Consider the following 15,475-nt stretch of genomic DNA (forward strand, 5'->3'; position numbering starts at 1 on the left):
ATCTTTGTGCATCACATCCCAGCCAAACCTGTTACTTCTCCTACATTCCCTTTCTTGGTGATTGCCTTGTCCACCCACTCAGCCACACCAGCCAAAATGCTGGGAGTTATTTGGATTCCACTGCCTCCCCCACTTCCCATGACCCAACAGTCCACCTGCTTCCCACGGCCTCCCCTTCCTGCTGCCACTGCACCAGTTCACGCCACTTCTTGGAGGACATCGCGGGGTCTATCTCCCAGCTCCCTGTCTTGGGCCACACTGCTTCCAGAGTGCTTGCTTTCTTTTCTTTCTTTCTCTTTGTTCTTTCGCTTTTGGGTCCAAGCTTCACTTTTTAAAAATGACATAATCTGTTTCAAATATACAATTGAGTATAGAGAATAATAACCAATTCTCTTCTACTAGTTTTATCAACATCTCAACATTATCATGTTTGCCAATTTATTTAAAGAAATGTATATAAATGTATTTAATGTATATTTCAACTGCCAGAGGTCACTGGTTTGAATCTAGCTCCACTACTTACTTGCTACATATGTATTAATACATATTACATAAAAATATAGGTATTGAAACCCACCTTGACTAGCTCATCTCCTAGTCCATGAGTCCCCCTTTCCCAAGGCACTCTCATGAATTTGCTATTATCGATCTCACATATGTTAATATTTTCTCTAGATATTTATATGTTCATAAACAATTCAAAGTACTGCTTTGTAGGTTTTTAAACTTTACTAAAATAACATCATACTGTATATATTGTCTGCAGCCTGCTTCCTTCACTCGATTTTGTTTTTTCTTCTTTTTGCCACATGTTGCCCTAATTCATTCATGTTAACTACCATATGGTATTCTATTATGGCTCTATACTACAATTTATTTATTTATTCTCTGTGGAAGAACATTTAGGGTTTTTTGCTAATACAAACAGTGGAGCATTGCTGTTTTTGAACAGATGTTTGAGAGTTTCTCCAGGCTAAATTCTCAGGAACAGGATTACTTTCCTGGTCTCCCGAGACAGAGACAAATAGTTTCCTGCCTCCTTTTCTCTAATCCACACTGCTGCCAAAACAATTTTTCTGAAATGCCCATCCGATCCTGTCACTCTCCTGCTTAAGTGCCTTTCATGAAACAAAGCTGCCATTCCTCAATAGGACACATGGGGCCTGTGCTCTGCGCCCTGCTGCTTCCCCAGCCTTCTCTCCCCTCTCCACCCCACCCGTCACCCAGTGTTCCACCAATTGCTCCCTGCATCCCTAACAGGCCCCAGGGGTCCTGTCTCCCAAACCCTTGCTCCATCTTCTCTCTTTCCAGGACTGCCCTACCCTCACTCGTCTCCTCTAGCCTTCATACCAGGAAATACCTAATTTACAGGGTAGGGTCTTACTCTGTTGCCCAGGCTGGAGTGCAATGGCACAATAACAGCTCATTGCAGCCTCGACCTCCCAGACTCAGGTGATCCTCCCACCTCAGCCTCCTAAGTAGCTGGGACCACAAGTGTGGGCCATGACACCTGGCTAATTTTTAAAATTATTTGTAGAGACAGCGTCTCCTATGTTGCCCAGACTGGTCTCCAACTCCTGGACTCAAGCACTAATTGTTTTTTGAGAGTCATGTTCTCACGGACTTTTCCTCAACTGCTAGAGGTCACTGGTTTGAATCCAGCTCTACTACTTACTAACTCAGGCACATCTTTAAAATTCTCTGAGCTCAGTTTCTTCACCTATAAAATGAGGAAAATAATAGCACTCACCACATATGCCTGTCATATGGGTTGAATTTGATTATCAATACTTTGATTATTGAATTTGATTGTTGATATAGAGCACTTTATACAGGGCTTGACAATAAATGTTAGTTCTTGTCCATTCATCCATGAAAGCATTTTATTAGAATTATGATTTTTTGTTGTTGTTAGTTATTTTTTTACTTATTTCTCTCCTTCTACTAGCAATAAGTCTTTCAAAGTCTAGAACAGTCTCTGGCATAGAAAAGGCACATAGTAAATGTTGAGTGAATAAATGAATGGTTCTTGGGGCTCTCAGAACTGCTAGTTTATTGTTACTTAATTATTTATTTATTTATTTATTTATTTTTGAGATGGAGTCTCACTCTGTCGCCCGGGCTGGAGTGCAGTGGTGTGATCTCGGCTCACTGCAACCTCTGCCTCCTGGGTTCAAGCTATTCTCCTGCCTCAGCCTCCTGAGTGGCTGAGATTACAGGCATGCACCACCATACCCAGCTAATTTTTGTCTTTTTAGTAGAGACAGGGTTCTCCCCAAGTGCTGGGAGAACAGGCGTGAGCCACCGTGCCTGGGCTGAACTGCTAGTTTTGGGTTTTTTTTAAAGGATTTAATATTTTCTTATAGATGGTATCACATTTCCACAGAAAAATGCAACTTCTAGCGACACTATTTTTGTTTCCCTTTTACCAGCAAAGCTTTCTTACAGTAGTTTTATTTCTTTAGGTTGATAATGATTTCTGCAAGCCTATTAGTAAATAGTGTTAAAAGTATTTACTTTGTCACTTGGTTGTTGCCTACAGAAAAGATATACTTAAAAACAAACAAAAAGGCCCAGCGCGGTGGCTCACACCTGTAATCCCAGCACTTTGGGAAGCCGAGGCAGGCAGATTGCCTGAGCTCAGCAGTTCGAGACCAGCCTGGGCAACACAGTGAAATCCTGTCTCTACTAAAATACAAAAAAATTAGCCGAGCGCCATGCGCCTGTAATCCCAGCTACTCGGGAGGCTGAGGCAGGAGAATCATTTGAATCTGGGAGGCGGAGGTTGCAGTGAGCCAAAATTGTACCACTGCACCCCAGCCTGGGTGACAGAGCGAGACTCTGTCTTCAAAAAAAAAGCTTTACGGCTGATATGGTTTTGTTGCCTACTTACAACCTTACTGAGGTATAAATTCATACCTAGAGCTGTAATGAAAAGGCAGGGGCAATTTCCGAAAACTGAAGGTCTGTTAATGTAGATTTACCAGTAGAGAAAGCAAATAGAAATGCTTCTGACCTAGAGGGAGAGTAATTGCAAAGGAGAGATGACAATAGAAAGATGACATTCTTTTAGCCTTCCTCCTCTGTCTCCATCTTCCTCAGTACCTGGAAACCAGGGACCAAACCCCCAGACTGGGTCTTGCAGGGCTCCTCAAACATTCTGCACTGTCAACCAGACTGGATTCTCCCCTTGGCTCCTGCCCAGGTACCCTGCCCTGTCACACTGCTGTCTCCCTACAGTGCAGTGGCCCTCTCTGAACCCTGAAACAACTGCAGCTAGCTTCCCTCCTTAAGCTCTCTGCATCCCCCACTCCCACCCCCAGCGCAGGCCTGCCTAACAGCGACAGCTCTCCTGAAGCAGATGCCACTCTGCACTGGGCTTTCTGGGACTAATGATACCCAAACATGCTTGAGCGTGCTGGCTGTTAGGGCATTGCACCCTGGATCACTATACTCTTGCCAAGCCAGCCCCTGAGGCAGGAGTGGTGTCCCAGTAGGGAACTGCTCCTAGTTTCCAGGACCATGCTGAAGCTCAGCTTCCCCTCCCCGTTGGCCGCAGGCAGCCAAATCTCAGCACCTTCCAGCCTGGATACCATCCATTTCCCACCACTGTCACTTCTTATCTGTCACACTTTTTCTGTTTTCTCCTTTCTTGCCTTTTTTGGAACTGACTGAGTTCCCTCTGTTTCTGCCTCCATTTCCTTACTCCAAAGGAATAAGGAACAGATATATAGATATATAGATATAGATATATCTGTTTTAAATAGAAACCCATCAAAACAATACAAATACCTTAGATAGCTTATAAATTAGTTCTTTTTTAGCTCCACAAATAACATACCAGTTAATATTATTCAAATTGACCCACATATATTTCTATTTCTTTGCTTATGATTTCTTCTTAAGTCTCAGACCTCTGATCTGGAGCTATATTTCATTTGTTCCAATGATATCCTTTAGAATTCCCTTTGGTACAGGACTCTTGGTAGTAAGCTCATATAGTTTTTGTTTAAATGAAAATGTATTTTTTTCCTTCATTCTTGAAAAATCATTTCACAAGATATACAATTTTAGATCGACAGTTATTTTTTCTGCTGAGAATTTAGCCATCAATCATCCCTTGTAAGTAATCTGTCCTTCGTTCTGGGTGCTTTTCATATCTCCTCTCTGTTATTGTTGCTCCACAATTTCACTGGTTGAAAGTCACACCCTATGATGTGGGTTTCTTTTTATTCATGCTACTTGGGATGTATCAGACAACCTGAATTTGAGGATCGGTGTTTTTCATCACTTCTGGAAAATTCTCAGCCATTAACTTTTCAAATATTGGCTCAGCCTTATTTCCTCTCTTCTTTCCTTTTGGAACTCCCATTACACGTATGTTAGATCTTTTCACTTTACATTTCTTACCATCTCTTTCATATTTTCCATATTCTTGTCTTTAATTGATCCCCCTGCTTAATTTTTTCAGCTCCAGCTTCCAGTTTCTCTTCTGCACTATGAAGTTGAATTTTTAATTTCATTTTTTTATTTCTAGAAGTTTTAATTTCTTTAAATGTTTTAAGTAAGGATATAATAGCATAGAGCAGGATAGAATAGGATCCATATCTGATAATACCAATATGTGAAATATTTACAGGTTTGGTGCTGTAGTCTGTTGTTTCTGCTGGCTCTTGATCATGGTGCTTTGCTTCCTGTGTTTTGTTTTGTTGTAATTTTGTTTGTTTTACAATACATTTATATTACTTGGAATCTCTTCAGTGGAAATTCTTTCAGATTTGGGTTAAAAGTAGGTTTCTTGAAAGAATATTTATATTTGTTTCTTCCAGGTACTTCATTCACTTAGTAGCCAGGATCACTTTAAAAAACTGACTTGAGGTTTTCAGGACATGTAGGTGGTATTAATTTAGGCTGACAAGGCCAGGCGCAGTGGCTCATGCCTGTAATCCCAGCACTTTTGGACGCCGAGTTGGGCAGATCACTTGAGGTCAGGAGTTCGAGACCAGCCTGGCCAACATGGTGAAACCCCATCTTTACCAAAAACATAAAAAATTAGCCAGGTGTGTTGGCGCGTGCCTGTAATCCCAGCTACTTGGGAGGCTGAGGCAGGAAACTGGCTTGAACCTGGGAGGCAGAGGTTGCAGTGAGCCAAGATCATGCCACTGCACTCCAGCCTGAGCGACAGAGCGAGACTCCATCTCAAAAAAAAAATAAAAATAAAAATAATTTAGCCTGAAAAATCACATGAAGATTGGCTTGTGAATGTGAATTATCAGGGAGAAATTTTTTCCCCTTCTATCTAGCATCAAGCTGGTGTGAACCCCAAAAATCTGAGACAGGTCCCAGTTAATTTAGAAAGTTTATTTTGCCAAGGTTGAGGACACGTGCCCATGACATAGCCTCAGACATGTGCCCAAGGAGGTCAGAGCACAGTTTGGTTTTATGCATTTCGGGGAGACATGAGACATCAATCAACATACGCAAGATGAACATCGGGTTGGTCTAGAAAGGCGGGACAACTCGAAGCAAAGGTGGGAAGACTCAAAGCTGGGAGGGGGCTTCCAGGTCATAGGTAAACAAGGGACAAATAGTTGCATTCTTTTGAGTTTCTGATTCGCCTCTCCAAAGGAGGCAATCAAATATGCATTTGTCTCAGTGAGCACAGGGGTGACTTTCAATAGAATGGGAAGCAGGTTGGCCCTAAGCAGTTCCCAGCTTGACTTTTCCCTTTAGCTTAGCGATTTGGGGGCCCCAAGATAGATTCTCCTTTCATACTGGAGACAGACAAGTTTTTTTATTGTCCCCTTTTGTGAGGCAGGTATGTCTAGTCCGCCCTTAACCTAAAAATATATGGGGTTTTTTTTGCACAACATTTTTGCAAGCAGCTCCCTGCTTTTATTGGGCCCTGGGTTTCATCTCCTGTCTCATGCCTGTGTGGTTGTCAAATCTGAAGCTTATCGTCACCAGGATTCAGCAGTTGTCCTTGAGATGAAAACTGCTCTACTTGCCTCTCTGATTCTCACTTTCCCTTTGTTTTCGGCTTCAGAAATTTCTTACAGTATTGCCAGCTCAGCAATGCATTGAAAAATGTTTCATATTTTATCCAGCATTTGTGGTTGTTCTCATATGAGTGTTGTTCGGGCTATCTAATCAACCATGCTGTCAGAATAGAAGTCCTCATTTCTTACTTATTTTTCCCACTTTAAAAATGTTTTATTATATATTGCAAGTAGTTACTTTATGTGTCAGAATCTAATGTGTTCAGTGTAGGGTTGCCAGATTTAGTAAATAAAAATATAAGATACCTAGTTAAAATTGAATTTCAGAGAAAAAATGAATTTTTTAGGATAAGTCCCATTTAATATTTAAGACATACTAAAAAATTATTTGTTATTTAGCCAAAGTTCAGGCTTAACTGGACACCCTATATTTTGCCCTAGTTCTGAATCTAATCTAAGGTAAGTGATAAAAATTATTTGGACCAAGAGATAGTTACCCCTTTAGGGGAAGTACATACTATGTGATTATTTGCAGCATTATCTACACAATTGCTCTAACATAAAAACAAATGTAAATCTTTAATCACAAAAGTAATACATGTATGGTAAAAACACGTAAATAAAATGTCCACATTTCTTTTTAAAAGTTGCCCATTTTTTATGAGTACTGCTAAAATCTAATATTCTTAGAAAATCAAACTCAGACCTAGTGAACAATGAAATAGTTAATTTTATCTCTAACAGTTGGGTAAAACATAGCTAAGAATTGCTAAAACACCTCATGTGCCATATCCTAGCTAATGACATAGCAAGCAATTTATTTAGAATAAGTAAAGACAATAAATGCTAAATTCTAAAATACACCCTACAGTATTTTACTGCAAGAGCAGTTACTACAGCCTATACTTCCGTATGTGTGAGCACAGATTGAGTTGTTCAGCAAAGTTAACCAAACAAGTCATCTCTAACAGTGTTACTGGCAGCTGGTCACAACCTCAGATGATTTGTGATCTAACTCAACCATGAGTAGTCATTGATGAGGCATTATTCAGAACAGATCAATTGAAAAGATAGTTTTAGGTTGAGCACTGGCTCACGCCTGTAATTGCAGCACTTTGGGAGGCCGAGGCAGGAGGATCACTTGAGGTCAGGAGTTAGAGACCAGCCTGGCCAACAGAGTGAAACCCTGTCTCTACTAAAAATACAAAAATTAACCAAGTGTGGTGTTGGGCACTTGTAGTCCCAGCTACTCAGGAGGCTGAGGCAGCAGAATCGCTTGAACCTAGGAGGCAGAGGTTGCAGTGAGCTGAGATTGCACCACTGCATTCCAGCCTGGGCTACAGAGTGAGACTCCATCTCAAAAAAAAAAAAAAAAAAAAGAAAGAAAAGATAGTTTTAATCACTCACGGTTATTGACTAGCAATAAAATGAAGTCATAAAATGACAAAGTCATAGCAATGTGAAATATAACTTGGAGAAAGAGAAATAGGAAACAGAAATTTTTCAAAGCCACGAAAGATAACTTGAGAAATTTGGCTTATGACCTGCACTGATAGTCTACCTACCTCTAGAGAGGTATCGCCAGTAAATATTCAGTACTTGCATTCAATACATGGTATTAAATACAGAATAACTGAGAACAAAGTATGTATCATGTAGTCCCACCTAAGGAGTTTATCACATCTTGAAAGCTTTGAAGACTTTGTTTAAGTTCCTTGATCTTAAAGTTTCTTAATTACAGATAGTATTTGCTTTTATTCATTACATTAGAGTTTCTGACCTACTCATTTCTGACACATCATAATTACCTTATTCTCATAAAATATCTGTGACTGTATTAATCTCCTACCCTTTACACCTGTACCTGTGTTCACGGAGCCTCTATTCATACAGTATGAGCAATGATACTTGATTGTTATCCCAAACAGCTATAGAAAATATTTTTGATCCTTTTTTAAGAACGAAGGTATAATAACAACAGATATAAATGCCATCTCAACATGTTGTTGCCATCTCAACAACAGATATAAAAAAGCACTCTTTCAGGCACTTTAAGTTAGTAGTATTGAAGCTAATATAAGATATAAATACGGTTCTGATTTTTGTGGAAACTACCTATGAGGGTATTTGGGCATGGAGAGAAGGACAAAAAGTCTTGCATTCAGAGTTGCTATGTTTTAAAATATATCTAACAGTATGAAATTCTGCATTATGGCTGGGCATGGTGGCTCATGACTATAGTCCCAGCACTTTGGGAGACCGAGGCTAGCAGATCACTTGAGCTCAGGAGTTCAAGTCCAACCTGGGCAACATAGCAAGACCCCATCTCTATGAAAAATATAAAAAATTAACCGAGTGTGGTGATGGGCACCTGTGGTCCCAACTACTCTGGAGGCTAAGGTGGGAGGATCCCTTGAGCCCAGGAGGTGGAGGCTGCAGGGAGCCGAGATCATGCCACTGCATACCAGATTAGGGCCTGGTTGACAGAGTGAGACCTCGTCTCAAATTAAAAACAAAACAAAACAAAAAGGCCGGGCACAGTGGCTCACACCTGTAATCCCAACACTTTGGTAGGCTGAGGCAGGTTGATCACTTGAGGTCAGGAGTTCGAGACCAGCCTGGCCAACATGCCAAAATCCCATCTCTACTAAAAATACAAAAATTAGCCAGGTGTGGTGGTGCCTGTAATCCCAGGTACTTGGGAGGCTGAGGCAGCAGAATTGCTTGAACCTGGGAGGCGGAGGTTCCAGTGAGTCAAGATCGCACCACTGCACTCTAGACTGGGTGACAGAGTGAGACTCCATCTCAAAAAAAAAGAAGTAAAAAAACAAAAAAAAAGAAAGAAAGAAAAAAAGAAATTCTGCCTTAGGCCATTTAACTAATGAGAGTAACCCACTGTCAGCATATTTTTATTTTTACTTTTAACAGTTTCATTGATGTGAAATATAATGAAAATACCATAAATTTCACCAAAGTATAAAATTTAATTGTCTTTAATATATTCACAGAGTTGTGCAGCTATGACTATAGTCTAATTTTAGAACATTTCATCATCCCCAAAAGACACCCCATTAGCAGGCACTTCCCATTTCTCCCTCTCTCCAGCCTCTGGTAGCCACTGATCTACTTTTTGTCTCTGTAGATTTGCCCAGTCTGGATATTTCACATAAATGGATCAAACAATATGTGACCTCCTGTGTTTGTCTTCTTTCACTTAGCATAATGTTTTCAAGGTTCATCCATGTTGTAGTATTTATCAGTACTTCATTTTTAAAAAATTCTTTGTGGGTACATGGTAGGTGTATATATTTATTTATGGGGTACATGAGATACTTTGATGGAAGCATGTAATGGGTAGTAATCACATCATGATAAATGGGGTATCTGGCTGGGCGCAGTGGCTCATGCCTGTAATCCCAGCACTTTGAGAGGCTGAGGCAGGCGGATCACAAGGTCAAGAGATCGAGACCATCCTGGCCAACATGGTGAAACCCCGTCTCTACTAAAAATACAAAAATTAGCTGGGTGTGGTGGTGGGTGCCTGTAGTCCCAGCTACTCAAGAGGCTGAGGCAGGAGAATCGCTTGAACCAAGGAGGCGGAGGTTGCAGTGAGCCGAGATTGCCCCACTGCACTCCAGCCTGGCGAGTGAAACTCCATCTCAAAAAAAAAAAAAGGTGGGGGGGTGGTTATCCATCCCCTGAAGCATTTATCCTTTGTGTTACAAACAATCCAACTATACTCAAGCGATCCCCCCACCTCAGCCTCCGGAGTTGCTAAGACTACAGGCTTACACCACCACTCTTGGCTAATTTTTAAAAAAATTTTTTTTTTGTAGAAACAAGGTCTAACTATATTGCCAGGCTGGTCTCAAACTCCTGGGCTCAAGCGATCCTCCTGCCTTGATCTCCCCATGTGCTGAGATTACAGGCCTAAGCCACCACACCTAGCCTCTTTTAGTTTTTAGTATTTTGTTTTTTGAGATGGAGTCATGCTCTATCGTCCAGGTTGGAGTTCAATGGCACCATCTCGGCTCCCTGCAACCTCTGCCTCCCAGGTTCAGGCGATTCTCCTGCCTCAGCCTCCTGAGTAGCTGGAGTTACAGGCACACGCCACCACACCCAGCTAATTTTTGTATTTTTTTAATGAAGACAGTGTTTCACCATGTTGGCCAGACTGGTCTCGAACTCCTGACCTCAAGTGATCCACCTGTCTTGGTCTCCCAAAGTGCTGGGATTACAGACATGAGCCACCGCACCTGGCCTCTTTTATTTTTAAATGTACAATTAAGTTATTATTGATTATACTTACCCTGTTGTGCTATCAAATAGTAGGTCTGTCTTATTCTTTCTAACTGGGGCCTGGGTGATAGAGTGAGACCTCATCTCAAATTAAAAAAAAAAAAAAAAAGACCAGGCATAGTGGCTCATGCCTGTATTTCCAGCACTTCGGGAGGCCAAGACGAGTGGATCACTTGAGATCAGGAGTTCAACACCAGCCTGGTAGACACTGAGTACTTTTTGTACCCATTAACTATTCCTACTTCCCCCTAGCTGTCCTACTATCCTTCCCACCCTCTAGTAACCATCGTTCTATTCACTATCCATCAGTCCAATTGTTTTAATTTTTAGCTCCCATAAATGAGAACATGTGATGTTTGTCTTTCTGCGCCTGGCTTATGTCAGTTAGATAATGATCTCCAGTTCTGTCCATGTTGTTGCAAATGATAGGATCTCATTCTTTTTTAATGACTGAGTAGTGCTTTATTGTCTATATGTACCATATTTTCTTTATCCATTCATCTGGGTTTTTTTTTTTTTTTTGGTTTTTTGTTTGTTTGTTTTGTTTTGAGACAGTCTCTCTCTGTCGCCCACGCTGGAGTGCAGTGGCACAGTCTTGGCTCACTGCAACCTCCACCTCCTGGGTTCAACTGATTCTCCTGCCTCAGCCTCCCAAGTAGCTGGGATTACAGGTGCCTGCCACCATCCCTAGCTAATTTTTGTCTTTTTAGTAGAGACGGGGTTTCACCATGTTGGCCAGGCTGGTCTTGAACTCCTAACCTCAGTGATCCGCCCACCTGGGCCTCCCAAAGTGCTGGGATTACAGGTGTGAGCCACCGCTCCTGGCCCATTCATCTGTTAATGGACACTTAGGTTGCTTCCAAATCTTGGCTATTATGAACAGTGCTGCAACAAACATGGGAGTGCAAGTATTTCCTCAATATACTGATTTTCTTTCTTTTGGGTATATACCCAGCAGGGGGAATGCTGGATCATATGGTAGCTATATTTTTAGTTTTTCGAGGAACCTCCATACTGTTTTCTATAGTGGTTCTACTAATGTACATTCCCTCCAAGAGTATACAAGGGTTTCCTTTTCTCCACATCCTCAGCAGCATAAATGCCATTTTAACTGGGGTGAAATGATATCTCATTGTAGTTTTGATTTGTATTTCTCTGATGATCAGTGATGTTGAGCACCTTTTCATATGTCTGTTTGCCATTTGCATGTCTTCTTTTGAGAAATGTCTATTCAGATTTTTTCCTACAGAGTTGTTTGAGCTCCTTATATATTCTCGTCATGAATCCCTTGTCAGATGGGTAGTTTGCAAATATTTTCTCCCATTCAGTGGATTGACTCTTCACTTGGTTGATGGTTTCCTTTGCTGTGCAGAACCTTTTTAGCTTGATGTAATCCCACTTGTCGATTTTTGTTTTGGTTGTCTGTACCTATAGAGTATTACTCAAGAAAATTTTTGTCCAGGTCAATGTCCTGGAGAACCTCCCCAATATTTTCTTGTAATAGTTTCATAGTTTGAGCTCTTACATTTGAGTCTTTAACCCACTTTGATTTGATGTTTGTATGTGGCAAAAGATAGGGGTCTAGTTTCATTCTTCTGCATGTGGATATCCAATTTTCCCAGCACTATTTATTGAAGAGACTGTCCTTTCCCCAATGTATGTTCTTGGCACCTTTGTCAAAAATTAGTTCACTGTAGGTGGGCAGATTTGCTTAAGATATCTTTGGCTATTTTGGGTCTTTTGTGGTTCCATTTAAATTTTAGAATTTTTTTCTATTTCTGTGAAAAACGTCATTGGTGTTTTGATAGGGATTGCATTGAGTCTTTAGATTGCTTTGGGTAATATGGACCTTTTAACAATTTTAATTCTTCTAATCCATGAACATGGAATATCTTTCCATTTTTTTAATGCCCTCTTCAATTTTTTCATCAGTGTTTTATAGTTTTCATTGTAGAGATCCTTCACTTCTTTGGATAAGTTAATTCCCATGTATTTAATTTTATTTGTGGCTATTTTAAATGGGATTTTTTTTTTATTTGTTTTTCAGATTGTTCAATGTTGGCATATAGAAATGTTACTGGATTTTGGCCGGGGGCAGTGGCTCATGCCTGTAATCCCAGCATTTTGGGAGGCCAAAGCAGGTGGATCACCTGAGGTCAGGAGTTCAAGACCAGCCTGGCCAACATGGTGAAACCCCATCTCTACTAAAAATACAAAAATTAGCTGGGCATGGTGGTGCACACCTGTAATTCCAGCTACTCAGGAGGCTGATGCAGGAGAATTGCTTAAACCCGGGAGGCAGAGGTCGCAGTTAGCCAAGATTACACCACTGCACTCTAGCCTGTGTGACAGAGCGAGACTCCATCTCAAAAAAAATGCTACTGAATTTTGTATGCTGGTTTTGTATCCTGCAACTTTACTAAGTTTGTCAGTTCTGATAGTTTTTTTGGTGGAATCTAAATTTTCCAAATATAAGATCATATCATCTGAAAACCAGGATAATTTGGTTTCTTCCTTTCCAATTTGGATGCCCTTTATTTCTTTCTCTTGCCTGATTGCTCTAGCTAGGACTTCTAGTACTTTGCTGAATAATGGTGCTGAAAGTGAGCATCTTTGTCACGTTCCAGATCTTGGAGGAAAGACTTTCCGTTTTCCCCATTCATTACGATAATAGCTGTGGGTCTGTTGTAGTTGGCTTTTATTATGCTGAGGTATGTTCCTTCTATACCTACTTTGTGGAGGATTTTTATCATGAAGGGAATGCTGAATTTTATCATATGCTTTTTCAGCATCAGTTGAAATGAACATATGGTTTGTGTCCTTCATTCTGCTGATGCGATGTATCACACTGATTGATTTGCATATGCTGAAACGTCTTTGCATCCCTGGGATAAAGCTTGGCCATGATGAATGATCTTTTTAATGTGTTGTTGAATTCGGTTTGCTAGTATTTTGTTGAGGATTTTTGCATCAATATTAATCAGTGATATTGGCCTATAGAATTAGTGAGCTTGAAGATAGGCTATTTGAAAATGCAGTCAGAAGAGACAAAAGAAAAAAGGAATAAAAAATAATGAAGCATGCCTACAAGATTTCATATATATATGAAATATATATACATATATATATATATATATATATAGAGAGAGAGAGAGAGAGTGTGTGTGTGTGTGTGTGTGTGTAGTCTTGCTATGTTGCCCAGGCTGATCTCAAACTCCTGGGCTCAAGCGATCCTCTTGCCTCAGTCTCCCAAAGTGCCAGGATTACAGGCATGAGCACCACACCTGGCATAATTCATTCTTCTGCTTGATCAGTTCTGCTATTAAGAGACTGATGCATTCTTCAATGTGTCAGTTGCATTTTTCAACTCTAGAATTTCTTCTTGTTTCTTTTTTATTATTTCAATCTCTTTGTTAAATTTATCTGATAGAATTCTGAATTCCTTCCCTGTGTTATCTTGAATTTCTTTGGATTTCCTCAAAATAGCTATTTTGAATTCTCTGTCTGAAAGGTCACATATCTCTGTTTCTCCAGGACTGGTCCTGGTGTCTTACTTACTTTGTTTGGTGAAGTCATGTTTTCCTGGATGGTCTTGATGCTTGTGGATGTTCTTTGGTGTCTGGGCATTGAAGAGTTAGGTATTTATTGCAGTCTTCACAGTCTGGGCTTCTTTGTGCCTGTCTTTCTTGGAAAGGCTTTCCAGGTATTCAAAGGACTTAGGCCCCAAGCCCAATAATGCTGTGGTTCTTGCAGATTCATAAAGGTACTGTGTTGATGATCTTGGATAAGACCTGGAAGAATTCTCTGGATTACTAGGCAGAGGTTTTTGTTCTCTTCCCTTACTTTATCCCAAACAAATAGAGTCTCTTTTTCTGTGCTGAGCTGCCTGGAGCTCACAGCGGAGTGACACAAGTACCACTGTGGCCACCACTGGGACTGCACTGGATCAGACCTGAAGCCAGCATAGCACTGGATCTCACCCAAGGTTCAATGTAACCACTATGTGGCTATTGCCTATGTTTGCTTAAGGCCCTAGGGATCCATAATCAGCAGGTGGAGAAGCCAGACAGGTTTGTGTCTTTCCCTTTAGGGCAGGACCTCCTCCTGGCTCCAGGCAGGTCCAGAGATGTTACTATGGATTAGAGTCAAAAGCCTTAGAAATCTACCTGGTGTTCCATTCTACTGTGGCTAAGCTGGCCCTCAAACTGCAAGACAAATTCTTCCTGCTCTTTCCTCCCCTTTCCACAGGCAAAGAAGCCTCTCCCAGTGGCCACCATCACCACCAGCCCTTGGGGAGTTCTGCCAAGCCACCACCAATGTTCACTTAAAAGTCCGAGGACTCTTCAGTCAGCTTGTGGTGAATGCTGCCAGGAAAGGGGCTCATCGTGCAGAGCAATAGGCTCCCCTCTGGCCCGGGGCAGGTCCAGAAATGCCATCCAAGAGCCTAGGCCAGGACTCGGGGACCCCAAGAACCCGATGGTTGCTCTACCTGCCTTTGCGCAAGCTGATACCTAAGGTGCGAGACAAAGTCCCATTTACCTTTCCCTCTGCTTTTCTCAAGCAGAAGGAGTCTTTCATCACAGCTCTGACAGCAGGGAATGTGCTGAGCCTCACCTGAAGCCAGCACATCTCAGAGGCTCACCCAAAGCCCATGGAGTACTTCCTGGGTATTTCTGTTGGTTATTCAGTGCCCAAGGGCTCTTTGGTCAGTAGGTACAGAATGCTACCAGGACTGGGTCTTTCCCTTCAAGGCAGCGAGTTCCCTTCTGGCCCTGGGTATATACAGAGATTTATCTGGGAGCTAAGGCCTGGAATGGGAGTCTCACAACTCTGCCCAGTGCCCTATTCTATTGTGGCTGAGCTGATATCCAGGAGACAAGACAAAGTTCTCTTTATTCTTTGCTCTCCTCTCCTCAAGCAGAAGAAAGGAGTCACTTTCTTTGTTGTAAGCTGTGCTGCCTGGGGTTAAGTGAGGGTGGCACAAGCGCTTCCTTAGCCACCCTGGCTGGTGTCTCTCTAGGTCACACGCTGCCCTATTCCACTGGCTCTAAGCCCAACCCAGAACTAGGACTTGCCTAGGAATTGCTGTCAGCATATTGTTAAAGCTACATGTTTATTTGTTCTGGAAGGAGCTTACAACTGAGGCATTAAAATCCTATAAATGTTTATGGTTAAAA

Source organism: Symphalangus syndactylus, chromosome 8 (assembly GCF_028878055.3).
Source record: "Symphalangus syndactylus isolate Jambi chromosome 8, NHGRI_mSymSyn1-v2.1_pri, whole genome shotgun sequence".
NCBI lineage: Eukaryota > Metazoa > Chordata > Mammalia > Primates > Hylobatidae > Symphalangus > Symphalangus syndactylus.